Source organism: Salmo salar, chromosome ssa04, assembly GCF_905237065.1.
Source record: "Salmo salar chromosome ssa04, Ssal_v3.1, whole genome shotgun sequence".
In the NCBI taxonomy this organism is placed as follows: Eukaryota; Metazoa; Chordata; class Actinopteri; order Salmoniformes; family Salmonidae; genus Salmo; species Salmo salar.
In genome coordinates this window covers 55,962,613-55,982,815 of record NC_059445.1, presented here as the reverse complement: position 1 = coordinate 55,982,815, position 20,203 = coordinate 55,962,613, and the positions used below count along the sequence as shown (strand labels likewise).

The 20,203-nt window shown below is 42.9% G+C and overlaps 1 pseudogene; it reads left to right on the top strand.

Annotated features, from left to right (window-relative positions):
• Positions 1 to 1,510: 1,510 nt before the first annotated feature.
• LOC106603424 (integrator complex subunit 2-like) overlaps positions 1,511 to 20,203 on the top strand; it is a 55,690-nt pseudogene continuing 36,997 nt past the window's right edge.

The following is a 20,203-nucleotide window of genomic DNA, read 5'->3' as shown; positions in this document are numbered from 1 at the left end:
CAAAACAAATGGAAAATGAAAAGTAGATCGATGATGGCTAGAAGACCGGCGACGCCGACCGCCACCCGAACAAGGAGAGGCAGCGACTTCGGCGGAAGTCGTGACAATATCAGACCACAAGTCAGAATTGGGGCTCGCAACAGTAGATGGGCCAGGGTGTACATGCACATTTCCAGATATCATCAACAGTAATACAATCAAGGCACAGCATAGGACAGGGAGAGCTCTGCAGTTCTGATTTATGATATCTGAATGTGCATCAGATGGCAACAAGATCATATTGTTCCGCAATTTCATCAGGTAACATTTATACAAAGCCTGCGAGAGGTGGTTAGAGTAGGATGGGAGGGCAAAAGTCTGTGTAACCAATAGAGAGTCAGAGTCCTGAGTGTGGGAACAAACAGTCTGTCCCACGGTTGGGTAAAGAAAATTTGTAGTCAACAAAGCATGCAGGAGTCATGAGGCAAGTAGAAAAATGACCAATATTGAAAAAATTAGCGACTTGGGGCTAGCCATTGTAAGTTCAGAGTCACTTGCCCCAACAGTGCCTGTGTGCTGGAGGCGAGTGAAAGCCCGGGAGGCGGGGTGGGAGGTTACCTGTACCAGACGGGGAGACAACCAGGGCAGGAGGTGAACAGATCGCCAGGTGGAATCCAAGCAGCAGTGCCAGCAGGCAACGGGAGTAGGTGTCACGCCCACTTGGGAGAAGCTTATATTTCTGGAGGCAGATTTCTTGTTGAAAATGCCAGTTGGTGGTCTCTGAACAGCAGGAGGGGGCTTCAAGGCCTCTGGATTTGGGTGGGGTAGCCTGCCATTAGTTGGGCTCAAAGGCTTCGACAACTCTCGCGTCACACGTCAGTGCTAATTGAAGCTGTATCTCTTTAACAAGGATGATGACCTTAGCATTTAGACCTTCTAAAGTAAAATATAACATTGTAATGTATTTTTCTTCTTGGTCTTTGAAAGCAAAAAAAATTGTTTCAGACTAAGCATTACTCCCTCAGTTCCAGGTTGGATGGTGTTTTCAGGTTTCTGTTTGTTATTCAGAGCATTTGCTGTATAGCTTGGGAACAATAATCCTTGGGTGTAGGAAGCATTCCAGGTAATTCCATCCAAAAATCAGGTTGTAGGTTTGGAGTTTTGATTTGGAGTGAAGGTTATGTTGTTTAGGGTAACATCCTGTATACGTCCCTGCCAAAAAATCTAACTTTGTCTAACTCTAAATCTATCTATTTTGAAAAACATGTGGGAGCTCATCTGCTCATGATCTCTCTCTCATGACCTGATTTATTAGATTTTTATCGATGGACACAGCTTTGTAGAACAAAAACATACACAGCCTGCCTCTGCTCAACACTCGAACTCGAGAACGAATCATTTGGATGTCTGCTGCAGTTGGCGAACAATAGCCTACTGGGCAAATCTCCCTCATGGCAGTCATGCAAATGCATTCCGTTCAGGGACGAACTGGCTATCTGGCATTTCTGGTAAATGCCAGACGGGCTGGTCCATTTTTTTAAAATCTTGGTGGCCTTTTTCAGTAGCGGTGCATGGGTAAAATTACAGGGGAAGCCTGTAAAAAAAAAAGCCATATTACATATTATTGTGATAATTGCGTTGTTTGCTCTATAACCTGTTAGCTCATATGCTTTGCGACCGTGATATATAGGCCTAAAGACAGACATTTCGAAGACACAGTGGCAGAATATATTCAGACACACCTTTGTTTTATCACAGAACCGGTAGAGCAACCTCTGTCTGGTGAAGTCCACCAAGCATATTGCATGTAATAGTTACATGACCCATAGCATGGTCAAGCAAGTTAATGTTTCACACCTTTTCAGACCACTAAACAATTATTGATTTAGAACCACGGAGAGTTGCAAAGAAAACTGGACATGCCTCCACTATTCCAGTACCATTTCAACTTCAACATTTCAACATCATCAAATCACCTATGCTTAGTCTAATACAGTGACAACTAAAAGAATGCATACGAGTGGCTGTGTTGTGCTACGCAAGTCCGAGGACTGAAGGCCTAGAAGCTATTATCTTCCGTTAAAACATCTGCAAAGACCATCAAGGTAAGGTAATAGCTACACCGGTTGACATGTTTTATCGTTTCATAAAATGTATATTTAAACTATAGTCAGACAAACTAGGCAGTACGTAACAATAGCTAGTTTAGATCCTTGGAGTCGAGTTTACGAAGTTAACTTGCTATCCAGCTGTAGCAGACAGAGCTAATTAGCTATGTCATCAGCCCAGTGTTCTTATATTTTATGAAATAGGGTTGGCTGCCTACATGGGCGGAGAATCACGTGGCAGTTCATTTAAATATGATTTGACTTTACTACAGTCTGTAAATATTGATAATGGCAAAAAAGTGGAGAGCGCTCAACCAACGTGAGTCGAAGTGCAATCAAAAATATAATAATTAAAAAGGCTAAGGCACAATGCGCACTACTACGGTGAGCGAGCGTTGCGCCTTTTAATTTCCAATAAGTATTGATTACTTATTTATATGTCTCTGTCTGCAAGTGGGCCTCCTAAAAGTTAGGCTATATCCTATATGCAAAACGTAGCAAGGGTCGCTGTCATCATTTTTGCTGCTTTAAGTTCAATAGCCATACCTGCGAGATCAGGTGCGTGTGTGGTCTCAATTAAATATAGTAGACTATATAGCCTGTACATGGGCGGAGAAGCACGGGGCTACATTGCCTATAAATAAATATTGATTACCCGTATTTCCCTGTCTGAAAAATGTCCCAATCCCAATAACTAGGCTATAAAGTCTCTTCAAACTACAATGCATCTAGTATATTGGCTGATATAGCACAGTAATACAGATAGCCCATTAGACTATATGAGAATCTCTTGTAATTTCACCAATTTATTAAGATATTTTTGCGCATTTGATATTGCCTAAAGGGCGCAATATTGCTGGAACCATGGTTGGCAAGTGAGCTGCTTCACATAGGCTACACCTAAAATAACATTGCGGGACTGCAGTTGGGTTTGGGACCAGTTCTTGCTCTTGCAGTAGTGGATGGTAGTCGGACAGAAATGGGGTGGGCGGGGTGCGGTTTGTAAGAAACCTCATTAGGTCCCCATCTCTTTTCATTCTCTCACAGGTGTGGACCCAGTCCCAGACAAACAGCAGAGATGTCAGAGAGTGCAGGGCTGAAGTTTATCAGCCTGTATGCCTTTGAGGCCATGCAGAAGGTGGATGTGGTGTGTCTGGCTGCACTGAGTGACCCAGAGCTGAGGCTGCTGCTACCCTGCCTGGTTCAGATGGCTCTATGTTCCCCAGCAGACCAGAGCCAGGCCTGGGCCCAGGACGAGAAGCTCATCTTGCGCCTGCTATCTGGGGTGGAGGCTGTAAACTCCATCATGGCCCTCTTGTCTATTGACTTCCATGCTCTGGAGCAGGATGCCAGGAAGGAGCAGCAACTCAGGTAAAACCTTTTGAATGACCTGCTAACATCTGAGAGACACTAGTAAACTCGTATATTATAACACTCAAGGACACTCAACTCACATAAAACTAGCCAAGGTTACATAACCTTTTAGACTGGAGTAAAAATATTTTTGCGTGTGAATATACTTGGAGAATCAAAACAAAAAAAATACTTTTTGTCTCTATTTGTTTAGCAGAGTAAAAGTTTGTTTAGCATGTGTGAGGCTGACAGTTCTGATGTAGGGGTGTTCTCTGATGGGCACAAGGCTGGTGGCTATAATGGATAGAGCATCCTGGTGTCTCAGCTGCAGCATGGCCTCACCCTGGAGTTTTTTTTAAATGTTATTTTAATTTAACCTTTATTTAACTAGGCAAGTCAGTTAAGAATAAATTCTTATTTTCAATGACGGCCTACTGGGGAACAATGGGTTAACTGCCTTGTTCAGGGGCAGAACAACAGAATTATAATTTTTTGAACACGGTGAGTTTGAACACAGTGACCCTCTTAGGAGACTCAGACTGGTGCTCAGTGAATTACTGTGTCACAGGCGTCGTAAAGGACAGACCAAGGCGCAGCGGGTATAGTGCTCATTCTTACTTGTTTATTTGAAGAGAACACTTAAACAAAGAAAAAACAAATGACAGCAAACAGTTCCGTAAGGTTCACAGACTTTAACGGAAAATAACCACCCACAAAACCCAAAGGAAAACAGGCTGCCTAAGTATGGCTTCCAATCAGAGACAACGAAAGACACCTGCCTCTGATTGGAAACCACACTCGGCCAAACCTGGAAAACGAAACATAAAAAATGCAAACTAGAACCAAAATCCCCTAGAAAAAAAGAAAAAAAACCACACAAAACAAACACCCCCTGCCACGCCCTGACCATACTACAATGACAAGAGACCCCTTTACTGGTCAGGACGTGACATTCTGACCATCATGAACAAGGTAATGTCAAATCAAAATGTATTGGTTGCATGCACAGATTTGCAGATGTTATTGCAAGTGCAGCGAAATGCTTGTGCAGTAAATACCTAGCAATAAAAAACAACAATACACACACAACACAGAAAACATTTAAATAAAGAAATTAAGAAATATCAGAATGAGCAATGTCAGAGACCGGAATAATGGTGTGTAAAGTCAGCATGGACAGTATATGAATAGAAAAAGTGTGTACAACAGTAGTTATATAGGATGAGCCATGACTACAATACAGTGTATATTATTCAATCGACCAGTGTTCAATAACTCTATGTATATAGGGCAGCAGTCTCTCTAAGGTGCAAGGTAGAGTGGGTGGTAGCCTACTAGAACAGTGACTTAAGGTACAGGTCGCTCCCCTCACTGCTTCCCCTGGGTTCTACAGCTGCACCATCGAGAGCATCCTAACTGGTTGCATCACTGCCTGGTATGGCAACTGCTCGGCCTCCGACCGCAAGGCACTACAGATGGGCCAAGTTTCCTGCCATCTGGCGGCCAAGCTTCCTGCCATCTAGGACCAGGTGGTGTCAAGAGGAAGGCACTAAAAATTGTCAAAGACTCAAGCCACCCTAGTCATAGACTGTTCTCTCTGCTACCGCACGGCAAGCGGTACCGGAGCGCCAAGTCTAGGTCCAAGAGGCTTCTAAACAGCTTCTACCCCCAAGCCATAAGACCCCCCCCCCCCCCCCCACACCACTGCCACTCTCTGTTGTCATCTATGCATAGTCACTTTAATTAACTCTACCTACATGTACATACTACCTCATCTAACCAGTGCCCCGTACATTGACTCTGTACCGGCACCGCCCTGTATATATTGTTATTTAATTTTTCACTGCTGCTGCTCTTTAATTACTTGTTACTTTTATCTCTTATTCTGATCCATATTTTTTTGAAACTGCGCTGTTGGTTAGGGGCTCGTAAGTAAGCATTTCACTGTAACCTGTTGTATTCAGCGCATGTGACTAATAACATTTGATTTGATTTGACCTACATGTAACATTCAAATGGTTGATTTGGCCTGCCGTTAGTGTACACCCAGTTTTTCTTGCTCAGTTTTATATTTCATGTTTTGTCTTCCAGGTGGCTGGTTCCAATGAGGTATGGTTCCTAAAGTCGGCTGAGGTCTCTGAGTGCTCTGTATACCTGGAATAAGTTGCAGATGTCCTCTGTATACTACAAGCAGGTACATGCATCTCTCTATATCTCCAACAAGTTGATCGCGAGCTACCAGTAGCTCACAGCCACCTATGAGTAGCTCGCCAAACAATTCTTGAAGTGCATATGTTCTTCAATTGTTCCACCACAAACTGTCATAAATTATCAGACACCTCAAAATCCCGGCTACTATCCAATCAAATCCAAATTGACATTATCCCACCCCTGGTTAGCCACAATTGGCTTAAAAAGCCAAACGTAACACAATATATGCAAATTAATTTCCAGCAATATTGCCCCTGTATGTCTGTTGTGCGCATTTGTCAATCATTCACTTTGTGTAGCCAGTTAGCGATAATGATAACTGTCTTCTGGGTAGATTTTCCCAAAAACATTCTCAATTAAATGTTAACTGCAGGGTAGGCTTACCTGGCAGAATTATATCAAGGCTGTATTTGTATCAATCGGATGGGCTTTTGTTTCGTAAACTCTGTCATGACACATGCAGCAGCAAAAATATCTTTTGATGAGAACATTCCTCTCGAAAATGCGCAATTAAATGGGTATTAAACAAAAAATCTAAAATGTTTAGTTTTTTTCCCAGCCCTCAAAATGGTAATCTGATGTGATTTTAAATATTGACATCGAATTTACAATTTCGGAAAATACAAAGAGTGCCTATTTGAAAGCTAGGAAAAAATGGAGTAGTTTGTGACATGTTTAATCATTTAAAAGTAGCTCTCAAGCTAAAAAAGGTTGGGAACCCTGCTCTATATAATGTAGGTATGTAACATCTGACCAAGTTTTCAGTTGTCTTATCTGAAAATGCTGTGTTTGGAGAGAAATGCAACACTTCTTGGATAATGATTTGGAAGATGTAGACATACATTTACTACACTGTCTGCCACTACACAGAAGGCTGCTTCATGGATCCATGGTGTGGTGTCTGTTTTATTCCCCCCCCACACTTTCTCAGAGTTGCCCTCCCTGCTTTCCAGCATAGATGTGGCAGAGGCTCTGTGAGAAACGGTGACTGGTTCCTGTGCCTGCTGGTTGCTAATGTCCCCGACAGCTTCCATGACGGTAGACTGAAAGATACAAAATAATGTCTATGCAAATAGTAAATGGACAATAAAGATCCTATGCTGTTCTAATCTGTATGTTTGGAGAAGGGTTAGCTGCATTCCAATATGGTGACCGGAGGGTGGGTGTGTCGAAAGGATAGTAGTGGGTTTGTGGAAAGGAGTGGGTGGTGTCGACAGTGCTCTGCAATAGGTTAGAGAGGTTTGATTGAGCTGTATTTTTTTTCTTCAATTTCTTACCATGCAACTACCATATATTGCGCTACCGTACCACGAAAGTTTGGACTGTTTTTAAGCAAAGGATGATTCTGAGTTGTATTTCACAGTTATTTTGACACATATGATTGTACATTTCAGTTATAAAACTTTTATTTAATTTTTTATTAAAGGTTGTGTTGCTTAGTGCTTTGTATGGGTGTGCTTACTGTGACTGTCACCCTGATTGGCTACTAGGTAGCTACTTCCCACACTGTTGCAGGACAGTAATGTTGGTCAAGTGGGAGCTAATGACACTGTGCCCCGTACTGTTGCCATTCATGCTCTCCCCATTGAGTAGTAGACTATGTATGTATCAAGGTGACGTCTAGATGCTCATCAATATTAGTTATTTCTTGTGTAGGCTGCTATCCTAATTGAAATAAAATCATGTGAGCGAAAAGAATTGTAGCTTCCGCTGGCGGTACGACCATGAGACCCAGTAGGAAGCACTTCAAGTCGGCAGGCACACACCGGAGTACTGGTTGCTGGGTTACTATCTGCTCGTAGTGCAGCCCAATCAATCATGCAAAACAGTCTTGAGTGGCAACAAACCTCCCCAATTAGCTGATTCGCTTTCCACCCACTCCTTTTGACACATTCACCTATACTCCGGTCGCCATATTGGGCTGTAGCTGTAGCTGTATGTTTGGGCTCTTACAGTATGGTGCACAAACTGTTTAGCTTTCATTAGTCAACTAATCCATTAGTATTAATGGCTATTTGGTTTTATTGAGCCCGGAGCCTGACATATGCTTGGCAAAATCATCCTAAAGGGAGTATACTTAATCTAATAGATTTCATTGTAATTCTAGGCAGAGAATTATTGACGTTGGCTGGCTATTTCCTGTTTTGTTCACCCAATTAGGTATTTACACTCATAGTTGGACAATGTTTCAACCCCAGGAGGTAGGACTAGTCTAATGTTAATGTATTCTCCTTATAATATCGATGATGAATATGATTGTCTTGCTACAGGGCCTGTGTGTGTGTGTTCTCTGCTTTAAAATACACATTATGAAGGAGGAAATGGAGATCTAGCTCCTCTAGTTGTCTCTCTAGTGCCTCCTTATCCCCCAGGGCTCAGGCCTGAGTCAATAGCTTATTTGCGTTAGCGAGGCGAGAAGGGATGAAGAAGTCAGTCGGTAGGCAGCGTTACATTACATAGTGCTGAACATTAGTGAATCCTCATGGCTTGTTATTGGAATTGGCCTCTTTTATTGTATCGCATTTAAATGAATCACTTTAAGTTGGTGAAATGGTCGGGAAATGGACCCTGTCTCGAGGCATTGCATAGCCTAGCCTATAACATGAAGCGGTAACTAACTCAGTTGCTCTGAGTATTTTATGGCATATGCAATTCTCTATAAGTAGCGGAGATGGAAGCTAATATCGTTTCAGTCACCATCTCAGTTGACCATAAACATTTAGCCTTTTAAACTGACAGCTGCAGTGAAGAACAGGCCAAAAAGAGAAGCCCTGTTAAAGTGCAGTAGCTTTTGAGAGCTATTAGATCTTATTACAGGCAAATAAATGAGTAATGATACCATGGTTCATTGTATTTCCGTAAGCAGTCCGTCAGCTATGACATAATGCACTGCTACAGACATGGAAGGCAACACAAGTAGACAAATAAAAGGCTCTGGTGGGAGTAATAATGCAGATCTTTGAGAGAAGGTTAATAAGTGGAGCACTGTGGTCTATAAAAACATGGAACAATGTCTTCATGCGTCTTTGAAAATACTGATGTTCTTTGTTATTATTGCAACATTCAAGTACCAATAAGTGCCAACTCTGCTAAATTAAACACAACGGATTAATTGAATAATCCGGTCAAATCACATTATTTCATAACTCTTTTAATTATGCTTTGGAATTCCATAAAGCCTTCCATATCCTCAGAAAATAACCCTTCTCTACATAATGTTGGAACCTATATCTCTACTGTGTGTTCAGTGTTCAGGGGCCTAATAAAGAATGGGGAACGTCAGGATGAGGAGAGCATGGGTGGGAGGCGCAGGACAGAAGCACTGAGGAAGCTGTGTCAGATTAACCCCTCCCAGGCTCTCAGCATCAGAGCCATGGTGGTGAGGCTGTCTTATATCATTTTCACACTATCGTGCTGACCTGAACTGTTTGTTCTTTCAGCACGGTTCCAGCTAGGTTGGATATGTAACCAGGCCAGCACAGTACAGCTCGTCTTTTAAACCTACTTATCAGTGACCCAAGCCCTGCTCAGATAATCCCTACCATTGTGTCACTGAGTTGTCATAGTGGGGTGTTGGCGGTCATAATGTTGGTAACCTGATTTACAGTGCATTCTGAAAGTATTCAGACCCTTTTACTTTTTACACATTTTGTTACATCACAGCCTTATTCTAAAATGGGTTAGATAAAAAAAAATCCTCATCAATCTACATAAAATACCCCCTAATGACAGAGCAAAAACCAAGCCATGAGGTCGAAGGAATTGTCTGTATTGTGTCAAGGCACAGATCTGGGGAAGGAAACCAACACATTTCTGCAGCATTGAAGGTCCCCAAGAACACAGTGGACTCCATCATTCTTAAATGGAAGAAGTTTGGAACCACCGTGGCTCATCCTAGAGCTGGCCACCATTTAAACTGAGCAATCAGGGGAGAAGGTCAAGAAAAGTTGATCAAGAACCCGATGGTCACTCTGAAGAAGCACCAGAGTTCCTTTTGTGGAGATGGGAGAACCTTCCAGAAGGACAACCATCTTTGCAGCACTCCACCAATAATGCCTTTATGGTAGAGTGGCCAGACGGAAGCCACTCCTTAGTAAAAGGCACATGACAGCCCACTTGGAGTTTGCCAAAAGGCACTTAAATACTCTCAGACCATGAGAAACAAGATTCTCTGGTCTGATGAAACCAAGATTTAACTCTTTGGCCTGAATGCTAAGCATCACATCTGATAAGCCCCTGAACAAGGCAGTTAACCCACTGTTGCTAGGCCATCATTGAAAGTAAGAATTTGTTTTTAACTGACTTGCCTAGTTAAATAAAGGTAAATAAAAATAAAAAAATACCCAAGAAGACTTGAGGCTATAATTGTTGCCAAAGGTGCTTCAACAAATTACTGAGTAAAGGGTCTGAATACTTATGTAAATGTGATATTTCAGCTTTATTTTTTTAATAACTTTGCTAAAATTAAAAAAAACTGTTTTTGCTTTGTCATTGTGGGGGATTGTGTATAGATTGACAATTTAGTCAATTTTATAATAATGCTGTAACGTAACAAAATGTGGAAAAAGTCAAGGGGTCTGAATACTTTCCAAATGCACTGTATGTCCCTCTAACTCCCCTAAAAAACCTCTGTCAACCCTACGGCTATTGTGTGCAGTAATCATCCGCCTATGAACCTGAGTTATACTGTTAGCACTGAGGCAGTTTGCCCTAGTAGGAAGGCCCCCCAGTGCAGCTCACTCTGTACAGCTTAAACAGAAATATCACTGTCATGTCTACTGCTGATAAGCCCCCCAGTAAAGCAATAAATTCAATCAAGAATCCCAGAAATGTGCAAAAAATAGCCCTACATTAACATATATAGCTTAAGAAACAAGGTTCATGAAATCGATAACGTGCTAGTGCAGATAACATTCATATACTGACTATCTCTGAAACTGACTTAGATAATACCTTTGATACAGTGGTAGCAATACATGGTTTCAACATCTTGAGAAGAGGTAGGAATCTCAACGGTGGTGGTGGTGCCGTTTATATATCTGTGTCACGTCCTGGCCAGTATAAGGGTTAATTGTTATTGTAGTTTGGTCAGGACGTGGCAGAGGGTATTTGTTTTATGTGGTCCGGGGTGGTGTTTGGTAAAAGGGTGCTTGATTTAGTATTTCCGGGTTTTTGGTTTATGGTCTATGTTTATGTATTTCTATGTGTAGTCTAGTAAGTGTGTTTCTATGTAGAGTTAATTGGGGTGGACTTCCAATTGAAGGCAGCTGTGTGGTGTTGCCTTTGATTGGAAGTCCTATATTAGTTGGGTGTGTTTGTCTGTGTGTTTGTGGGAGATTGTTCTGTGTTTAGCCTTGTGCCTTGCCAGACTGTCTGTGGATCGTTCGTTATCTTGTTTGTTGTTTTTGTGTTCATTTTGATTTAATAAATGTTCAAAATGAACAAACACAGTCCTGCTGCATTTTGGTCATCCTTCACCGACGATAACCGTGACAGAATCTCCCACCAAACCAGGACCAAGCAGCAGAGGAAGGAGCAGTGGAATTTTGAGTTGGACTATGGTGAGAGATGGACTTGGGAGGAGATCTTGAAGGGAGAAGGCTCCTACACTTAGGAGGAGATCCAATCAGGAAAATATCGCCTTCCATGGGGACAGGTGGTAAGAGAGAGAGAGGAAAGGCGAAATGCTGGTATGGACCGGGAACGTTTCCGAGGAACACGACTGGCGTTGAAGCACGAGAGGCACCCCCAATAAAACATTTTGGGGGGGCACACGGGTAGTTTGGCTAGTCATAGGAAGAGCCGGAAGCCAGCTACCCGTGGTTATATGGAGGATCGTATGAGGTGGAGAGCGCCATGTTTCGCTGAGGAGCGCACTATCTCACCCATACGCACGCACAGTCCGGTGCGCGTTATTCCAGCCCCTCGCAGGTGCCGTGCTAGAGCGGGCATCCAGCCTGGTAGGAGGATGCCTGCGCAGCGCATCTGGTCGCCGGTACGCCTCCGAGGACCAGGCTACCCAACTCCAGCTCTACGCACGGCTACCATCAGGCGCCTGCACAGCCCAGTCTGCCCTGTACAAGCACCCCGCTCGTACAGGGCTACTAGTTCCATCCAGCCAAGACGGGTTGTGCAGGAGGTAAGATCAAGACCGACTGTGCGCCTCCGTAGCCCTGGGTTTCCAGCTCCTGTCTCTCGTGCGGACCCGGAAGTGCGTCAACCCAGTCCGACTCGTCCTGTTCCCGCTCCCCGCACTAGCCTGGAGGTGCGTGTTCCCAAGCTGGTACGCCCAGTACCAGCACCACGCACCAGGCTTCAAGTGCGTAAACCCAGCCTCGCCAGTCAACAGTCACCAGAGCTGCCCGCCAGTCAACAGTCACCAGAGCTGCCCGCCAGTCAACAGTCACCAGAGCTGCCCGCCAGTCAACAGTCACCAGAGCTGCCCGCCAGTCAACAGTCACCAGAGCTGCCCGCCAGTCAACAGTCACCAGTGCCACCCGTCAGTGAGGAATCGCCAGAGCCGCCCGTCAGTGAGGAGTCGCCAGAGCCACCCACTAGTCAGGAGCTGCCAGAGTGGCCAGACTGCCCCGAGCTGCCAGAGTGGCCAGACTGCCCCGAGCTGCCAGAGTGGCCAGACTGCCCCGAGCTGCCAGAGTGGCCAGACTGCCCCGAGCTGCCAGAGTGGCCAGACTGCCCCGAGCTGCCAGAACCGGAGCCACCTCCAGATATAGGTGGGTTGGGGAGGGGGGGTGTAGCACAGTGCCGTCGTTGACGGAAGCCACCCTCCCTTCCCTCCCTTTAGTAGGGGGGAATTTTTGTTTTGTTGTTTGGGGTTGTTTTTTTTTTTTTTAAGGTGCTTCCGGGGTTAGCACCTTTAAGGGGGGGGTACTGTCACGTCCTGGCCAGTATAAGGGTTAATTGTTATTGTAGTTTGGTCAGGACGTGGCAGAGGGTATTTGTTTTATGTGGTCCGGGGTGGTGTTTGGTAAAAGGGTGTTTGATTTAGTATTTCCGGGTTTTTGGTTTATGGTCTATGTTTATGTATTTCTATGTGTAGTCTAGTAAGTGTGTTTCTATGTAGAGTTAATTGGGGTGGACTTCCAATTGAAGGCAGCTGTGTGGTGTTCCCTTTGATTGGAAGTCCTATATTAGTTGGGTGTGTTTGTCTGTGTGTTTGTGGGAGATTGTTCTGTGTTTAGCCTTGTGCCTTGCCAGACTGTCTGTGGATCGTTCGTTATCATGTTTGTTGTTTTTGTGTTCATTTTGATTTAATAAATGTTCAAAATGAACAAACACAGTCCTGCTGCATTTTGGTCCTCCTTCACCGACGATAACCGTGACAATCTGTCACATATCTGCTTAGAGAGTATCTCATTTCAAATGCTGTTGAAGTAATATGGCTACAGGTTCACCTGCCTCACCTAAAGGCCATTCTTGTGGGACGCTGCGATAGACCACCAAGTGCTTACAGTTAATATCTGGATATTATGTGTGAAATGCTTGATAATGTATGTGATATCAATTGAGGGGTATATTTTCTATGTGACCTAAATATTGACTGGCTTTCATCAAGCTGCCCACTCAAGAAAAAGCTTCAATCTGTAACCAGTGCCTGCAACCCAATTGAATGGGTCTGTTTTTAAACTACTAGCATACAGCTCAGACACCCATGCATACCACAAGACATGCCACCAGCTCTCTTCACAATCCACTAGTCCAGAACAGACTATGGGAGGCGCATAGTACTACGTAGATCCATGACTACATGGAACTCTTTCACTTCAAGTAACTCATTTATTTGTATTTAACTCGGCAAGCCAGTTAAGAACACATTATTATTTACAATGACAGCCTACTCATGCAAGCAGTAAAATCAGATAAAACTACACCTTATGCAACAGCGGGGACTTTTTTTGTAGTGTGATTTTCATATAAGCCCATGGGCTTCCAACCACACTAGCACACAGTTTTTTTTATTTTCATAAAATGTTATCTGTATTGTTATATATCCCTTGTTTTCTTTCGCCAAATAAAACTAAAGAGAGACACACACAGGCACAGACACGCATACACACACATGATAACATACACATACATTTTGTGGTTGTAAAGTGGTCGCCTGAGGGCACACAATGTGTTGTAATGTTTTTAATTGTATATAACTGCCTTAATTTTGCTGGACCCCAGTAAGAGTAGCTGCTGCTTTGGCAAGAGTCATCTGTTCTTTTGACCAATCATTTGGTCGACATTTTTAAACATGTATTTTTCCATATGTTGACACATCCTATGTGTTTTTAGGAAAAACATTCCCTATTCCCTCAACCCTTGCTCTCGTTATGTGACACATTTATGCATCGCATGCACGTGACCAAAGACCTATTAGCATGTTGATTATGTAATTATTACTCAAGAATGTCCGTTATGACAGAGGACAATATGGACTGGATTCGTTTTTTTCCCCCCTAACTGCCCCCTATAATTACAAATGTTTTAAAAAAAAAATCTAAATTGACAGTTAGGAGGCAAGCCTCTGGAGGTTTTTATCCTAGGTGTGAAGGTACCGTATTTCACAGTTGATAGGGCTACACTGAACTTGAGCTCGGTTCCCAAGTTTCTAAACCAAACCATCTTTCCTATAGTGTCGCCATAGTATTGGAATTGAGGAAGTCAAATCAAATTTTATTAGTCACATGCGCCAAATACAACCGGTGTAGACCTTACAGTGAAATGCTTACTAACAAGCCCCTAACCAACAATGCAGTTTAAAAAATAAGAATAAGAAATAAAAGTAACAAGTAGTTAAAGAGCAGCAGTAAATTAACAATAGTGAGACTATATACAGCGGGTACCGGTACAGAGTCAATGTGCGGATGCACCGGTTAAGGTAATTGTCGTAATATGTACATGTAGGTAGAGTTATTAAAGTGACTATGCATAGATAATAAACAGAGTAGCAGTGGTGCAAAGGGGGGGGGCAATGCAAATAGTCTGGGTAGCCATTTGATTAGATGTTCAGGAGTCTTATGGCTTGGGGGTAAAAGCTTTTTAGAAGCCTCTTGGACCTAGACTTGGTGCTCTGGTACCGCTTGCCGTGCGGTAGCAGAGAGAACAGTCTATGACTAGGGTAGCTGGAATCTTTGACAGTTTTTAGGGCCTTCCTCTGACACTGCCTGATATAGGGGTCCTGGATGGCAGGAAGCTTGGCCCCAGTGATGTACTGGGCTGTACGCACTAGAGGTCGACCGATTATGATTTTTCAACGCCGATACCGATAGCATTTATTGGAGGACCAAAAAAAGCCCACAAACACCCACGTGACCACTACAACCAGCCTCCTACTCGTCCGTATCTCCTTACCCACCACTTCCTACAGATGTTATTGGCTCTTTCTCAATTGTCCATACGCACTCTTCACTTCATTGCACTGATCTGAAAGAACTGACCAGGTAAAAGCCACCATTGTTTTAGCCTGTCAAATATTTTCCAATCAGTGCAGATGAAGAGGAGAAATGAGGAGAGGGTAGATGTTGAAGCAGTTGAGTTAGTCATTGTATCCTATGCCAAGCAGTTGGCAGACAGATCCTCGCTGGGCTAACAGAGCCAGGTTCAACAGGTAGCTTGTTTGTAAAAGTTCCTGACGCTATATTAAGAGGTATTTGACGGTGTTGTGTTATCTGGTGTTCTCCTGCTGCACCCCGGAGCAGGAGCAGCTGATGGTGATGTGGCTCAGCTCGATGATCAAAGAGGAGAAGTATTTTAAGAGGTGATTACCACCTGTCCTTATGTTTTTGTTTATTAAGCTCTCTTTCATCTTTCATCTGTTCCCCCAGTAACTGCGAAATGAGCAGTCTATCGCTGGTGGGGTAGGTTTCTCAAACATATACATTCTATAACATGCAATATACATCGAAAATACAGATTTGGTTAAAATAAAGTGAATTTCTCCTTTAATGCTGCCTCGCAAAACACAGGTGTACTGTGCATGTTAATGCCCCATCTCCACGTCTTGTTCTTCCCTCCCCTTCTCTTTGCTCTGGTCTATGCTATTGGAGGGGAAAGGCAGAGGGCAGACAGCTCATCTAAAAATAAAAATAAACGGTGCAGGGACGTGGGGTGGAATAGGGCAGGGCTAGGGAGGGATATGGGAGTGGGGGGACCAACCCGAGAGGCCCTGATAGGCTTTTAAAAATGTAATAAGCCCTTCATCGTCTGTGAGTTATTACTGCATCAGCCCAACTCCCTGTCTGTGTAAACGTGTCTCCTCTGTGTGCTGTGGACCCATCAGTGGGAAGGTAAATGAGTGTAGAGGGGGCACTGGGCTGGAGGAGGTGGGAGCAGGGTGTCTGTCATAGTTGGGTATAATCAGTTTATTAAAGTGCCATCCTCCTAAGATGCATTGTAAGCTGCCGGTTTAAATCTCTCTCCGCTGTATCTCTCTCTCTCTGTGTACAGTGCTGCGGGTGTCACCACTTCTTTCGCAGAGATGCTATTACTGGTTGCCATGTATTTCCATAGCAACCAGCTCAGCGCCATCATCGAGCTGGTCTGCTCCACTTTGGGGATGAAGGTAAGGTGGAGTGATGGCGGAAGGTGGGGGGGATCTCAATTGCATACACCTCGTCTCCTTCTCAAAACCCATTGGATGAGAAAGCCAGAGGTCCCTCCCCTCTAGAGAGAGAGAGAGAGACTATATAGTACATCCTCCACTGCAGGAAGCGTACAAACTGAGACGGATGCCTGCCAATACACTGACTGTTGTGTTCAGTTATTTCAGCTTTCACTTCATTTATCAGAGAAAGAGGGTGCAATGTAATTTGATTGTTTTGAACTTTATTTCCCACCCAAGGCTGCCTAAGAATTTGATCCAATATGAATCGAGTGGAATTATTAAATGCAAGATTCATTCATTGCCCTCAGGAGGTTTTCAATAGGTACTGGTTGCAGTAAAAGCAGAGATGGTGGTAGTGGCACCTCTGCCAGCAGGTCTCTCCCCAAGTAAAACCAGTCTAATTGATATCTGTGTAAATTATACCAGTCTAACTGATCTATGGGTAAATGCTCCCCTGCAGATTGCCATTAAACCAAGCTCTCTGAGCAAAATGAAGACCATCTTTACCCAGGAGATCTTCATTGAGCAGGTACTTCATATACACAGCCACATGTCCACAGTTAGCTTCATCTTTTTTAGATTACATATTTCTTAAAGATGTACATACTGTATGTTGTTTATTTGCGATACAGTGCAATATTATTTGATTTGTAATTTGGACTGAATTGGTTCTTTATCCATAGTATTGTCCAGGTGTATTGATATTCTATTGGATGTTGTCCAGGTGGTCACTGCCCACGCTGTGAGGGTGGCGGTTACCAACAACATGTTTGCCAACATCACAGGCTTCGTGCCCGTCCACTGTATCTACCAGCTGCTCCGCAGCAGAGCCTTCACCAAGCGCAAGGTCTCCATCAAGGTAGGCCTTTCTCCACTCTGTGGTTATGTTATTGGCCTCATGCATTTTCTCTTCATTCATGGCTCCATCTACTGGCTATTTCCAGTGAACAAGGGTCATGGCTTTGGTGAGCAGCATGGAGAATTCCACCTGCTATATTTTGAGACATGGGAATGAGAACTCACACCTGATCAATTGTTTTTTTTACTGGTGCTGGTCTCTTGGTACAATAGCCTATAAAACAAATACATGTCGATGTGCATCTTTCCCTTTCAAGGCGATTAGATGCGTATCTATACACATGAGCTCCGATACAATACAGGAATGATACGATTTAGTTAAAAACGTTTCGATGCGGTTCAGTGTGATTAGAGAACGAATCAATGCAGTACAATATGATTCAATGCACTAACATTTGTTGCATAATCACATTCATTTTCCATTCTAAATTAAAATCTCCTGCTGATGGAGCTCATGAGCTGAGCCTGTCTGAGCTGACGTATGTGTGTAAATGATTTATGTACTATGTTGGCACCTGAGCTGAGCAATAAGGGACACTAACCGCTACCACTATCACATTTTGGGGGGAACCACTTGGTTCTGAAATCACTATCACCCACTAATTGTTGTCATTTTTGCAGATTAAGTGTTTGTACTAGTAATGTGTCCATATTTATCGTTTACAAATGAGCTATGACATACTGTCCAAACAGATCTGTAAGGAAGGTGGATCCTTTGAAATATGCTATTGGACCATAAACAGATTTGGCTAACTTATCCATGTAGTCCAAATAATGATGATCAACGCTTTTTTGAAATATACAGAGTTGAAGTCGGAAGTTTACATACACCTTAGCCAAATACATTTAAACTCAGTTTTTCACAATTCCTGACATTTAATCCTAGTAAAAATTCCCTGTTTTAGGTCAGTTAGGACCACCACTTTATTTTAAGAATGTGAAATGCCAGAATAGAGAGGAGTAGAGAGAATGATTTATTTCAGCTTTTATTTCTTTCATCACATTCCCAGTGGGTCAGAAGTTTACATACACTCAATTAGTATTTGGTAGCATTGCCTTTAAATTGTTTAACTTGGGTCAAACGTTTCAGTTAGCCTTCCACAAAAGCTTCGCACAATGTTATAAGGTGAATTTTGGCCCATTCGTCCTGACAGAGCGGGTGTAACTGAGTCAGGTTTGTAGGCCTCCTTGCTCGCACACGCAGTTCTGCCCACAAATTTTCTATGGGATTGAGGTCAGGGCTTTGTGATGGCCACTCCAATACCTTGACATTCTTGTCCTTAAGCCATTTTGCCACAAGTTTGGTAGTATGCTTGGGTTCATTGTCCATTTGGAAGACGCATTTGCGACCAAGCTTTAACTTCCTGACTGATATCCTGAGATGTTGCTTCAATATATCCACGTAATTTTCCTCCTCATGATGCCATCTATTTTGGGAAGTGCACCAGTCCCTCCTGCAGCAAAGCACTCCCACAACATGATGCTGCCACCCCCGTGCTTCACGGTTGGGATGGTGTTCTTTGGCTTGCAAGCCTCCCCCTTTTTCCTCCAAACGTAACAATGGTCATTATGGCCAAACAGTTCTGTTTTTGTTTAATCAGACCAGAGGACATTTCTCCAAAAAGTATGATCTTTGTCCCCATGTGCAGTTGCAAACTGTAGTCTGGCTTTTTTATGACGGTTTTGGAGCAGTGGCTTCTTCTTTGTTGAACGGCCTTTCAGGTTATGTCGATATAGGACTCTTTTTACTGTGGATATAGATACTTTGTACCTGTTTCCTCCAGTATCTTCACAAGGTCCTTTGCTGTTGTTCTGTGATTGATTTGCACTTTTCGCACCAAGGTACCTTCATCTCTAGGAGACAGAACGCGTCTCCTTCCTGAGCCGTGTGATGGCTGCGTGGTCCCATGGTGTTGATACTTGCGTACTGTTGTTTGTACAGATAAACGTGGTACCTTCAGGCATTTGGAAATTGCTCCCAAGGATGAACCAGACTTTTGGAGGTCTACAATAATTTTTCTGAGGTTTTGGCTGATTTATTTTCCCATGATTTCAAGCAAAGAGGCACTGAGTTTGAAGGTAGGCCTTGAAATACTATGGATTTATTGGAACTAGTGGCTATATTGAGGCTTAAATAGCCTGACCTAATAACATATACATCGGGGGGCTCAGTTAAGCTAGTCGTCCTTACTACTATCTTATGTCATTCACGCTGGCACCAAAAGTTAGCGTTGATAGGGGACAGAATGCGCTCGAACCATCAAATAATTGCCTTACATATTACTCTTACAGAATTTCCACGTGGGTGAGGATATTGCAAATGTAATCAAAGCCTACTGGATGACAACTTGTTTTTAACCTACTACATAACATTGGTACAGCAGGTCCCCTTATTGTATGACAAATTCAAATGTTTCTCAAATGTGTCTTTAGATGCCATTCAATTCAATACTCACCTTTAAAACAAACAAAAAATGTAGGTCAAAAGAGTTCATATTAACATAGGAAATAGAGGGAATAACAGTACAGATGGCAATAAAAACTAACATTAGAGGCACATAATAAGTTAAAGGAAAAACAAAAAGTACTGGAGGAACTTATTCATAAAAGTTCAATTGTAATATATTATAAAAAATAAAGCGAACTGGATGGAATATAGGGAAAATGCACCGAATTGAGTTTTAATCTTCCACATAGAAATGCTACCGAAAATAAATGATTTACAGAAACTTACAAATGACGGAGTCATCCATGATTCACCAAACAATCTTTTTTAAAGAGGAAGCAAAGTACTTTTAAGCATATGTTATCATTTCAGTCTCCTCCATCTCCACTAACTGAAGTTAATTGAAAGGATATTTTTTTCTATTAATAGTGTAAAATTAACAGCTGTTTAAAAAGGCCAAAATACAGAGTAACTTCTTTACGCACTCAAAGCCTATAAGTCCGGGAAAACACCAGGGGCCTCGTTTATAAACGTTGCGTAGGCACAAAGGAAGGCATACACCACTTTCTAAGCAAACTTTGGGATTTATGAAAAAAATTAAAATTCACGGGAGAATGTGCGGTCCTCCACAGACACTTT